The sequence below is a fragment of the Salmo salar genome, chromosome ssa04, assembly GCF_905237065.1.
Source record: "Salmo salar chromosome ssa04, Ssal_v3.1, whole genome shotgun sequence".
In the NCBI taxonomy this organism is placed as follows: Eukaryota; Metazoa; Chordata; class Actinopteri; order Salmoniformes; family Salmonidae; genus Salmo; species Salmo salar.
In genome coordinates this window covers 68,327,186-68,340,704 of record NC_059445.1, presented here as the reverse complement: position 1 = coordinate 68,340,704, position 13,519 = coordinate 68,327,186, and the positions used below count along the sequence as shown (strand labels likewise).

The window sequence follows — 13,519 nt, the reverse complement described above, 5'->3', positions numbered from 1 at the left end:
GATAGGCTGATGCAGAATTTGTTACGGGAAATAATCATTGCCACCTGGTCGTGTTAGCATTAGGGCTAAATGTGCCAAATTATGTAATGGGAATAGCTAATGTAGCGTTTTATCACGTGCAATTACGTTGACAATTTTAATTGGGTGATGACGATTATGAGAATGAGAAAGTTTTAAATGTTCGCAAGTATGAACCCCACGTGTCAGTCGTCCTTGCATGTTGCATCCAGTGACCCCTGTCTGTCATCCAACTCCTTTTCATGCTTTCCTTGAAGAGAAGAGACTGTCTCTATTTCATAGAGGGAGATGATTATATGATTACTGATTTGTCTAGAGGATTATAGGCCAGTCGGGTAAAGCAACTTTTGCCTGTAGACCAATTAATAATTGGATTTGAATGTGTGACTTTAAAATGGTGACCTTTAACAAAAGTCCCTCAATGTTGAATCCCCTTAATGCACCTTATCTGCTATGTTTCCCCCATTAGCCATCATTTTATGTTTTATTTTTATCATGCCTCATCGATCATGCCAAATGGTGTTCATTGTCTTGTATTTTTGTACCCAATCACAATTTTCCTTTTGTTCCATCCCTATATTTTAGAAGAGGACAGGAGCAGGTGAAAAAAGAAAGACGACTGATTTATTGATTTTAAGTTGTGCCATTGTGCTATAACACTATATTATTTGAAGTTCAAATTTGACCTTTTATTTTCTGTAGCATGTAATGTGTTAATATTCTTAGTAAATAAAAACCTATTAGCAAATTGATCCAATTTGATATCTTAATTTGTTTGTCTCCATCCAATGCCTCACAGGGATTTTTGGAAACATCTACACTACCGATCAAAAGTTTTGGGTCACTTAGACATTTCCTTGTTTTTGAAAGAGAAGCACATTTTTTGTCCATTAAAATAACATAAAATTGGTCAGAAATACAGTGTAGACATTGTTAATGTTGTAAATTATTTTATTTTGAAATGCTGTGACCACACGCAGCATTTTGCCCAGAGTTTTAGCTTTCCCTTGGAGCTGGAGATTCACCGTGTTCAGGTGGCAGGTGATGTCAGTTAAAAAAGCGAGCTTTAATATCCACTGTGGATCATCCAGCTCTGGCTCCTCTCTCCACTTGCTTGCAACAAATTCATGGATTTGAGGGAAGAGAGAGAAATCTTTCCAAAACTCTACCACGAGACAGCCATCTCACCTCATTGTGAAATATCAAGTCGCCGTATTCTGTCTGGTATTCCTCCAGCAACTTGCGGAATTGCCGGTGATTCAGTGCCCTCGCAATAAGGTTCACCACTCGCATGACTTGCTGCATCACATTCTGTAAGTCAGTCTTTGAGTTTAGCCACAAGTGCTTCCTGATGAATGATACAATGAAACGTAACAAATTCGGGAATATCCCGTCTCTTTCTCATCAGGCTTATGAGTCCCTTCTCCCCGTGTGTTTGGGGTGCCAGATTTGACCAGTCAATACTATTAGCCCATCTGGCATTTGCCCAAAATGCCAGATGGCCAGTCCACCCCTGCTTGAAGCTAGACAATTCATGTCACAAGTCTGTTTTAGCCCACTTAGCTAAAGCCTATAGGGATAAGTTCAGGAAATTAATGTAAAGGGCGACACGCTGCTTGCTTGACGAGTACTGCTTCCCCTGATTCAGCTCATACCGAGACTCGTATTGAGAACCTCTGCCTTGCAAACACAGGTGACCGTCCTCGTGAAGCATTCCAACCCACCATGGACTCTACAAGGTGTCGAAAGCGTTCCACAGGGATTCTGGCTCATGTTGACTCCATTGCTTCCCACAGTTGTGTCAAGTTGGCTGGATGTCCTTCGGGTGGTGGACCATTCTTGATACACACAGGAAACTGGTGAGTGTGGAAACTCAGCAGCATTGCAATTCTTGACGCAAAGCGGTGCACCTGGCACCTACTACCATACCCCGTTCAAAGGCACATAAATCTTGTCTTGCCCATTCTCTGAATGGCACACATACACCATCCATGTCTCAAGGCTTAAAAATCATTTTTTAACCTGTCTCCTCCATTCATCTGCACTGATTGAAGTGGATTTAACAAGTGACATGAATAAGGGATCATACCTTTCACGTCAATGTCATGGAAAGAGCAGGTGTTCTTAATGTTTTGTACACTCAGTGTAAGGTTAGAATGTGACTGACTGGGTTAAGACTGTCATACCCTGTTGAGCTACAGCCTAGGCGTTGGTCCTGTCACTTGGACTGGTCTCTTCAAGAAGTAGGTCAAAGGGGTGGGGTGAAGTGTAACACAGGTGGTTCGGTGACCACACTCGTGTAATGAGTATCTTGTCTGAGTTGCATTTTCTGGTGCACAGGAGACCTGGGTTAGAACCATCGAGATATCACTGTTTCATATATATGGTTAGAACTCCATCAGTCAAATGAACACGTCTTCAGGTCTCAGGCAAGGTTGCTCATCAAATACATGGATCACCAAATTACCTCTGTTGCGCTCTCATTAAATGGGGTGCACAGATCCTTCTGCTTCTGTTTGCCTCAGAAAGTGTTGTTGTTCAGTAAGCCTGATTTCGAACCCAGTCAGTTGTATTGGTGCCGTAATCTCTGAGTATGAGGTCAAAGGGGGGTGAAATGTAACTGAGGTGGTTTGATGGACCACTCTCCTTTGATGAGTAACCTTGCTGGAGACCTGAAGACTTCCATTAGCTTCCTGAACTCATCCCTATGGGCTTTAGCTAAGTGGGCTAACACAGTCTTGTGACATGCAGGAGACCTGGTTCAAACATAGTCAGTCACAAGAGCAAGATTAAATGGGGAGTGGAAAGGCTATCCTCCTTAGAAGGGCTATGACAGGACTATTCAACTGTACTATTATGGGGCCAAATTGTGGTTTCTGTGACACTCCCTTCTTCTAACGTGGCCTGTGATAAGCATAGAGGGGAACAGACGGCTTTGCTTTCAGGAATGGGGTCATAATAGTTTACAGCCGAAACGGTTCGAATGCTAGAGCCAAATTCATAGGATGAAAATAAATTCAACATGCCACTTTGGCTTCAGAAACCGCCAGAAGCTTCTGTTTACCTCTCCTTTTCCTGGTTGGCAAAGTATCAAGATGTTGTGTCTGGTTTTGAATCTGAATTTGAAAACGGAATCTGAAGGCATCTGAGAAGTTGAAATATTGAAACTTTGATAAACTTGAAATGACAGTTTGTAAAGTTGATACACAGAATGCAATATCTACCATATTGAAACAGAATATAGAAATATTTCAACATGAATATTCATTAAATTCTGTTTCAAATCAAGAAATACAAGTTCAATTCATGCATTACATTTTTTTATTTGAGCATTACAAATTCAACAATATTACATTAATATTCAATATCGTAATACTGTACAAATTCAAAAATATTACAAAATGTTGGCACTAAAATCGCTCCATACGCAGGTCACTATGCATGTGTCATCTCATCAGCTGGTATCGTTTTTCTTGTGACAGGTAAAATTTGCTGCAGCATAGTCTGCATAGCTTATAGGCTACAGTAATATCTTGCTTTAAATCGGTGCGCATGCGGGCACTTTCTCTTAGTCGTTCCCTCAATTTCATTCAAATTGCATTTCTGGACCTTATAAACTGTCGAGTAGACCAATTATCTATATAAACCCTGGATGGCTGATGCTATGTATTGGCCATTGAGAGCATTTGAAGGTACTGGTGGCAATATTGGCACTCCCCAGTATGAGCAGGAATTAATTGAATTGTACTGTATTTCAATAAATGTTTCAAGGACAATATTCTATATATTTCAGTATTTTTGTTCTTGTAGTGGGGACGGTAACATTAGTCATCTTTAAAAATTATACTTCAAGGTATTAAAGCTCACACAAAATTATTTAAAAGAATGCATAAAGGTTTCTGTAATATAATAAACATGGCAAAAACAAATGTAGACATTTATAAATCAATTTCTATAGCTTACAAAATATGTTTTTACAATGTTGGGGGACTGCCAAGATGGAGGTGCGGGGGCTTCTTCATTGCATTGTGTTTTTGCAGCTTATGTAGGATAATTTTATTGTCAATGCAGTATTAGTCTTTTATTTAGATAATGAGTTATGGGTTATTATGCATAAGTTATAAGTTTATCTAGCCTCTGACTTTACTGTTCTCTTGCGCAATAAGGCTAGGCTGCTGTTCTCCGCTGGCCTTTCTCCATCTAGCTCTTGTGGAGTCCCAGGAAAAGCTAGACTACAATAGCTTGTTGGACATGTATTTTGAAGATGGATGCGCGCTTGCTCTTGTTTGCTAACAGTGTTGGGGAAGCTACTCTGGAATGATAGTTTACCAAGCTACCAATTAAATCACACTGAAAGAAGTTACGCTACACTAAAGCTACCCCTATGGAAAACATAGTTTACTAAACTGAAGCTACCTAGAAGGCCAGCTCACTACACCCACTACCCGCAAAACACCAGTCTCAATGTCAACAGTGAAGAGGCGACTCCGGGATGCTGGCCTTCTAGGCAGAGTTCCTCTGTCCAGTGTCGGTGTTATTTTGCCCATCTTAATCTTTTCTTTTTATTGGCCAGTCTGAGATATGGCTTTTTCTTTGCAACTCTGCCTAGAAGGCCAGCATCCCGGAGTCGCCTCTTCACTGTTGACGTTGAGACTGGTGTTTTGCAGGTACTATTTAATTAAGCTGCCAGTTGAGGACTTGTGAGGCGTCTGTTTCTCAAACTAGACACTAATGTACTTGTCCTCTTGCTCAGTTGCGTGCCGGGGCCTCCCACTCCTCTTTCTATTCTGGTTAGGGCCAGTTTGCCCTGTTCTGTGAAGGAAGTAGTACCCAGTGTTGTACGAGATCTTCAGTTTCTTCACAATTTCTCACATGGAATAGCCTTCATTTCTCAGAACAATAATGGACTGAGTTTCAGAAGAAAGTGCTTTGTTTCTGGCCATTTTGAGCCTGTAATCGAACCCGCAAATGCTGATGCTCCAGATACTCAACTAGTCTAAAGAAGGCCATTTTTTTTATTGCTTCTTTAATCAGAACAACAGTTTTCAGCTGTGCTAACATCGTTGCAAATGGTTTTTCTAATGATCAATTAGCCTTTTTAAAATGATAAACTTTGATTAGCTAACACAACATGCCATTGGAACACAGGAGTGTTGGTTGCTGGTAATGGACCTCTGTACGCCCTTGTAATTATTCCATAAAAAATCTGCCATTTCCAATAGTCATTTACAACATTAACAATGTCTACACTGTATTTCTGATCAATTTGATGTTATTTTAATGGACAAAAAATTAGCTTTTCTAAGTGACCCCAAACTTTTGAACGGTAGTGTATATTTCACAAGAAATTAGCTCCCTGGTATACAGGAAATACCTGCGCCTACCTATCTCTCCAATTTGGTCCTGCCATACATACGTATGCTATGGTCACAAGATGCAGGCCTCCTTATTGTTCCCAGAATTTCTAAGCAAACAGCTGGAGGCAGGGCTTTCTCCTATAGAGCTCCATTTTTATGGAATGGTCTGCCGATCCATGTGAGAGACGCAGACTCGGTCTCAGCCTTTAAGTCTTTACTGAAGACTCGTCTCTTCAGCAGGTACTATGATTGAGTGTACTTTGGCCCAGGGGTACGAAGGTGAACGGCAAGGCACTAGAGTGATTAACCACCCTTGCTGTCTCTGCCTGGCCGACTACATTTACATTTTAGTCATTTAGCAGACGCTCTTATCCAGAGCAACTTGCAGTAGTGAATGCATACATTTCAATTAATTTCATTTCCTCCCCCCTGTACTGGCCCCCCGTGGGAATCGAACCCACAACCCTGGCGTTGCAAACACCATGCTCTACCAACTGAGCCACAGGGAGGCTACCCGCTCTCCACTTGGATTCTCTGCCTCTGACCCTATTACAGGGGCTGAGTCACTGGCTTGCTCGCGCTCTCCCATGCCGTCCCTAGGAAGGGTGGATCACGTCATGCCAGGCTTTTTTTGTTATACTCAACTTGAGTGGGTTGATTCACTGACGTGATGTTCGTGTCCGGTTTTGCACCCCCTCGGGTTTCGTGTGGTAGGGGAGAACTTCGTGGGCTATACTCAGCCTTGTCTCAGGGTAGTAAGTTGGTGGTCTATTGATATCCCTTTGGTGTGGGAGCTGTGCTTTGGAAAAGTGGGTGGGGTTATATACTGCCTGGTTGGCCCTATCCGGAGGTAACTTTGGATGGGGACGCAGTGTCCCCCGACCCCCTCCTGTCTGTCTCCAGTATCCTCCAGTATCTATGCTGCAATAGTTTATGCCGGGGGGCTAGGGTCAGTCTGTCCTATCTGGTGTAATTGTCCTGTGATCTTAGGAATGCTCCCTCTAATGCTCCCATCTCCCTCTCTTGCTCGATCTCTCTACCCCCTCCCGGAGGACCTGAGCCCTAGGACCATGCCTCAGGACTACCTGGCTTGACGACTCCTGGCTGTTCCCATCCCCAGTCCACCTGGTTGTGATGCTGATATACAGTTTCTGCTGTTCTGCCTGTGGCAATGGAACCCTGAGCTGTTCATCGGATGTGCTACCTTGTCCTGGACCTGCTGTTTCGACCCAGTCTCTCTCTCTCTCTCTCTCTGTCTCTGTGTGTGTGCATGCTGGGAGTTTTTTGACGTTTGAGTGTTTGGTGTGGAAGTCTCTGTCCTAACTTTCTTGATTCTTTTCTTTACATGTTATTTTCTATGGTGGAGGGTTAATGCAATATTTGTTTTAGCGGTATCCACAGCTTTTTCAAAGTTAGGGTGGAAGAGGACAAAGTAAGTTTCCTGGGGTTTGGAAGGTGTGGTGTGCGCGATGGCTTCTCAGCCTAGCGCGGAGGAGACGCTGTCGATACAGCATGGATTCAGGTGTGTTCCTGAGAATGGAGTTAAGGTGGAGGAGGTTCTGCTTGCGGTCGGTGAACAGGTAGGAGCTGAATTTATACATTCTGCTTCTAGAATGAACAAAGCTGTGGTTGTGTTCATGAAAAGAGCAAATTTGGTTGGTAGGCTAATTGCTAGCAGAATATTTGTAAGGGATGTGTTGGTGACAGTTTCACCTCTCTCTACCCCTTCGACAAGAGTGGTTGTTGCAAATTTGCCTCCGTTTGTTACGGCTGATGAAATCAGGAAAGAGCTGAGTCGTTTTGTTAAGTTTGCTAGCGGTTTTCGTGTACTGTCGACAGGTTTTCAGGCAGATGCCGTTAAGCACATTGTTTCGTTCCGGAGGCGAGTGTTTGTTTCTGAATAACAATGACCAACAGCTAAATGTGCATTTTAAAGTGAGGCATGGGGAGGAGCTCTATGCAGGGTTTGCCAGCACAGATAGTCTACGGTGTTTTGAGTATGGGGAGGGTACAAAGCGCCAGTGGGGGAAATCGAGGTCAAAGTGCAGGGGGTAAGGAGATGCAGACAGCAGAGGCTGGGACTAGTCAGGCTAGAGATTGTGGGGTAGCTGAGGCTGGGTCTAGTCAGGCTAGAGATGGTGGTGTAGCGGAGGCTGGGTCTAGTCGGGCTAGAGATGGTGGGGTAGCGGAGGCTGGGTCTAGTCGGGCTAGAGATGGTGGGGTAGCGGAGGCTGGGTCTAGTCGGGCTAGAGATGGTGGGGTAGCGGAGGCTGGGTCTAGTTATGCTATGGAGGGTGGTGTAGATGAGACTGGGCCTAGTCATGCTATGGAGGGTGGTGTAGAGGATGCTAGGTCTAGTCAGGTTATGATAGTGGATGAGGAGAGTATAGTGGGGAAGTGTAAGAGACTAGGGGGGAGGAGGAGGGTGTCAAGTGGAAAAGGAAAAAGGGTGTGGTCAAAGGCACCATGGAAACTTTGTCTGTTGCTGTGGGGGATGCCCTGACCAGAGAGGAAGGGCAGGTGTTCAGGGTGAGAGATAGAGATGAGGAGGAAAGTGATTCTGAGGAAGAGCATGAGTTATTTTTTTTTCAGACTCCTCTTCAATGGGCCCGGAGCTGACAGCCAGTCAAGCAGAGGGGTCTAAGTACACTTTGAGAGAACTGACAAGGTTCCTGAATGAGACCAAGGGGAAAAAAGTTAATCTTGAGGCTTTTTTCTCTGATCCAAGAAAGTTTGTAAGATCAGTACAACATGCTATGAAAAATGAAGGGCATGGTGTCCTCTCACCCAGGAAACGGTTTAGGTTGAGGAAGTGGGTCACAACAGTGCGAAAGGGTCTACCTTGAGACACTGTTTAGATGTATATTTTCTTTCTGACACTGGGGCTTTTTGAGCTTTGCTATTGGTCTTTTTCTCTGCTGGCTTTTCTCCCACTTCTTATGGACACTCTTCGGGTAGGCTCGCTTAATATAAATGGCACCAGAGATGCGGGAAAGAGGAGTGTGTTGGCTGAATATGTAAAACAAAAGAAGTACAGGTGTTGTTTCTGCAGGAGACACATAGTGATGTGTTGGATGAAGTCGATTGGGCGCTCTGGTGGAAAGGGGCAAGTGTGTTGAGCCATGGGACAAATCTTAGTGCAGGGGTGGCAGTCCTTTTTGCACCGGGTCTGTCTGTAAAAATGTGCTCCTCAAAGGAAGTGTGTAGGGGTAGGCTCCTTGTTGTTAGAGCAGAAATTAACATGGGTTTTGTCTTTATAAATGTGTATGTGCCTAATACAGGGAGAGAAAGAGGGGTTCTATTTGGGAGTCTTAGACAGGAACTCTCACAGGTAGCGCCTGAGGAGACGCTGGTGGTCGGAGGGGACTGGAACTGTACAATGGATTTTACAAAAGACAGAAATGGGGACGAGCCTCATGCAGTGTCAGTGGGAGTGTTAAGGGATATCATTAATCAGTTTGACCTAGTGGATGTTTGGAGAACTAAACATCCAAACACAAGACAGTATACATGGGTGAAGGTTTTTGGGGCTAGGGTGAGCGCAGCCCGACTTGATCGGTTTTACATGTCTAGGAATCGGAGCAATAGGCTGTTGGGCGCTACCATTCTCCCGGTGGGGTTTTCGGATCATCACATAACCATGGCTCGGCTGACTATTTCACCAGGGCCCCGGCAGGCATCTTATTGGAAGTTCAATGTAAAGCTCTTACAAGATGCCACTTTTTGCTCAGGTTTCCAGACCTTTTGGGAAAGGTGGGGGCAGCGAAGCGAGGAGTATGAGTCTGAGTCAATGGTGGGATGTGGGGAAAGTCCAAATTCGGCTTTTCTGTCAACAGTACACAGCTCTCTCATCCTCAGAGGCTAGGAGAGTATTGAGGGAACTAGAGCGGTGTATTAGCGAGATGGAGGTACAGATGGTGGGGCAAGGCAATGTAGGCCTCCAGGCTAATTTAGTTGAATTACTCAGGGACCTGGGCAGTTTTTTCCAGGTTAAAGCAAAGGGAGCACTTGTAAGAGCTAGGTTCTCCATGCTCAAGGAGATGGATGCTCCCAGCTCCTTCTTCTTTGGATTGGAAAGACAGAGCAGTGAAGCCAAGGGTATGCATTGTCTACAGCTGTCTGATGGGCGGGTGACCTCTGTGGTGGGGAGATGCAGGAGCGGACTGTGGAGTTTTATACAGAATTGCATAGGGCAGAAGTGTGTTATCCTTTCTGTGCTCAGGTCTTGTTCGCAGGACTCTGGGGAATAATTGGACAGGACTTCTTTTGCGTGTTGCGTGAATGCGTCGGGGTAGGAGAGTTGCCGATGAGCTGCCGTTGGGCGGCTCTGACTCTCCTGCCCAAAAAAGGGGACTTGTGTGAACTGGAGGCCTGTGGCATTACTCTGTGCGGACTACAATATATTTGCCAAGGTCCTCTTTAACAGACTGAAGTCCCATTTGGACTCGATAGTACATAAGGACCAAACATATTGTGTACCGGGACGCTCAATCACGGACAACTTGTTCTTAATTAGGGACATGTTGGACTTGTCAAGTTTTCTAATGTGAACTTTGGACTGGTCTCTTTAGATAGAGAGAAGGCTTTTGATAGAGTGGACCATGAGTATCTGTTTAATGTGATGTTTGGGAAGAGTTTTTTTGACATGTGTGAAGCTGTTGTATGCTGGGGCGTCATGCATGGTTAAGGTGGGAGGGGGGCTCAGTAGGCCAGTCTGGGTGAGACGGGGCATTAGACAAGGATGCCCTCTATCTGGGCAGTTATACACACTAGCCATTGAGCCTTTTTTAGGACTGCTACGCAGGAGACTGCAGGGAGTGTGCTGGACAGGCATGGATGTGGTGACAGGAATAGCAGTGTCAGCATATGTAGACAATGTTTCTGTGATGGTCAGGGATGGTCAAGATATGCAGGCACTAGAGACCAGTCTGAAGGTGTACGAGGGAGCTTCATCAGCTAAGGTAAACTGGGGCAAAAGTAAAGCTCTGTTATGTGGGGCATGGGGGGATAGGGCTCCTCCTCTGCTTCCAGGGTGTTTGCAGTGGGGTTGTGAAGGGCTTAAAGTGTTGGGGGTGTACCTGGGCTTGGAGAAGTGGGTCAGGAAGAACTGGGAGGGGCTGTCACAGGCAGTGGTGTCAAGACTGGCCAGGTGGAGGTGGCTCCTGTCCCAAGTGTCATATAGAGGGAGGGTCTGCTCCGCAGACCTGCACCGCAAGCTGGTGGACTTCTTCTGGTCGGGCCATCACTGGCTGAGGGCGGCAGTTTTGTATATGACCGTCCACGAAGGAGGACAGGGCCAGGTGGAACTGGAGAGCAGGATGGCTGCTTTCTGGCTAAAGGTGGTGCAGAGACTGCTGTACCATACTGATGTTGGCTGGAGGGAACCAGCATGCGCGCTGCTGAGGAGAGCTGGTGGATTAGGGTTGGACTGGCAGCTGTTCCTCATGAAGCTGGAGAGGCTGAGTACAGCGGGTCTCTCAGATTTTTACTCTGCAATGCTGAGGGCCTGGCAGCTGCTAAGGCCCACACGAGAAGGGTGTGTGGAGCCTGGGCTGTGGGTGTGGGAGGAGCCTATCTTCCACAACCCAGCCATCCCTTTGAGATCGGTCCAGTCGGCCACCCTGCAGAGGCAACTGATGGCAGGGGGTGTACAAAGGCTGGGTGACCTGAGACTGCTGGGAGAGGAGGGGTGGAAAAGCCCAGAAGTCTTGGCACAACAAACAGAATAACGTCTCTTAGGCTGCTGGAGAGATTCCTGGAGGAGGTCCAGGAGGCACTGTCTGAGCTGGTAAGGGGGATGTTTGAGCGGCCAAAGGGAGAGGGGCTACCAATGTTTCCGCCACTGCAGGTGACGGCAGAGACTGGAGACTGGCAAGGGGGTCTGGAGGACTTGTTAGATTTGAACACTCCGAGCCTGGAGGAGTTTGAGGGGGTGGGAGATAAAGCCCTCTACAACCTCTGCGTTAAGGTGAGGAACATTAGAAGCCTAATAGGAGTGAAGACACATCGGTGGCAGGGGGTATGTGGGGCAGAGAGTATGGTGGGTTTTAGATGGAGGGGGCTTTACAAACCCCCAGTACCAAAGAGGTCAGGGGACCTCCAGTGGAGGGTTCTTCATGGAGCCCTGGCCACTAACAGCTGGTTGGCACGGGTTGAACCGGGAGTTGGGCAGGGGTGTCCTTTCTGTGTAATGAAAGAAACTGTGATTCATGTGTTTTCTGTGTGCACCAGGTTAATGCCATTAATGTCTCTGTTGGAATGTCTGTGTGAGAGGTTGGGGGTGGTTTTTACTGTTGGGGTGTTTATAATGGGATGCAGGTATTCAGTAAGGAGAAGGTCAAATGTGTTTTGTTTAATTTTCTGTTTGCTCAGGCAAAGTTATCTATTTGGCTAACAAGGAGGAACAGGGTCAAAGGTGGGGGGATAACAGAGCCTTTATTATTGTTTAATGGGATGGTCTCTGCGCGCCTTAGGGTTGAGTTTGAGTTCTATAAAATGATAAAAAGTGTGGAGATGTTTCAGGAGATATGGTGTGTTGGGGGGCTGTCTGTATAGCTGGGGAAGATGTTTTGGATATACGGTTATAGGAGTCGGTATTGTGATGTTGGTTTGTATCATGTGGTAGCTGGAAAGGTGAGTATGGTACATGTATGCAGTACAGGATATATTTTGGGTTTTTATTTTCAAGGGGGGGTGAGTTTTAAATGAAATGAGAATGTTTCAGTAAAGAATTCCAAAAAGTCTCTTTCCCCCCCACCACCTGCTGTCTCATCCTCTGAATGCTCTGCCATGAAAAGCCAACTGACATTTACTCCTGAGGTGCTGACCGACCTGTTGCACCCTCTATAAACAAAGTGATTAATATTTGACCCTGCTGGTCATCTATGAACATTTGAACATCTTAAAGAACAATCTGGCCTTAATAGCCATGTACTCTCATAACCTCCACACACAGAAGAGGACTGGCCAGAGCCTGGTTCCTCTCTAGTTTTCTTCCTATGTTCCTGCCTTTATAGGGAGTTTTTCCTAGCCAATGCTTCTACATCTGCATTGCATCCTCTTTGGGGTTTTGGGCTGGATTTCTGTATAAGCACTTTGTGACATTCCATGGCTTCCTGTGGGGGGGGTGTGTGTGTGTGTGTGTGTCTGTATATGTGTGTGTCTGTATATATACACTGCTCAAAATAATAAAGGGAACACTTAAACAACACAATGAGCACATGGAGGGCTGTGCGGCCCCCCAAAGAAATGCCACCCCACACCATGACTGACCCACCGCCAAACCGGTCATGCTGGAGGATGTCGCAGGCAGCAGAACGTTCTCCACGGCGTCTCCAGACTCTGTCACATCTGTCACGTGCTCAGTGTGAACCTGCTTTCATCTGTGAAGAGCACCGGGCTCCAGTGGCGAATTTGCCAATCTTGGTGTTCTCTGGCAAATGCCACAAGTGGTATGTGGACGTCGGGCCCACATACCACACTCATGGAGTCTGTTTCTGACCATTTGAGCAGACACATGCACATTTGTGGCCTGCTGGAGGTCATTTTGCAGGGCTCTGGCAGTGCTCTTCCTTGCACAAAGGCGGAGGTAGTGGTCCTGCTGCTGGGTTGTTGCCCTCCTACGGCCTCCTCCACGTCTCCTGATGTACTGGCCTGTCTCCTGGTAGCGCCTCCATGCTCTGGACACTACGCTGACAGACACAGCAAACCTTCTTGCCACAGCTCGCATTGATGTGCCATCCTGGATGAGCTGCACTACCTGAGCCACTTGTGTGGGTTGTAGATTCTGTCTCATGATACCACTAGAGTGAAAGCACCGCCAGCATTCAAAAGTGACCAAAACATCAGCCAGGAAGCATAGGAACTGAGAAGTGGTCTGTGGTCTCCACCTGCAGAACCACTCCTTTATTGGGGGTGTCTTGCTAATTGCCTATAATTTCCACCTGTTGTCTATTCCATTTGCACAACAGCATGTGAAATGTATTGTCAATCAGTGTTGCTTCCTAAGTGGACAGTTTGATTTCACAGAATTGTGATTGACTTGGAGTTACATTGTGTTGTTTAAGTGTTCCCTTTATTTTTTTGAGCAGTGTATATTTACTCTGAGCTGCACTTCAATAGGTTGGTCGTAGATGGAAGGCCGA

The 13,519-nt window shown here is 45.9% G+C and overlaps 1 non-coding gene across 1 annotated transcript; it reads right to left on the bottom strand.

Annotated features, from left to right (window-relative positions):
- Positions 1 to 5,811: 5,811 nt before the first annotated feature.
- trnaa-ugc (transfer RNA alanine (anticodon UGC)) lies at positions 5,812 to 5,886 on the bottom strand. The gene has a single exon. It is a non-coding gene; the product is annotated as a tRNA-Ala (tRNA).
- Between the last annotated feature and the right edge of the window lie 7,633 nt (positions 5,887 to 13,519).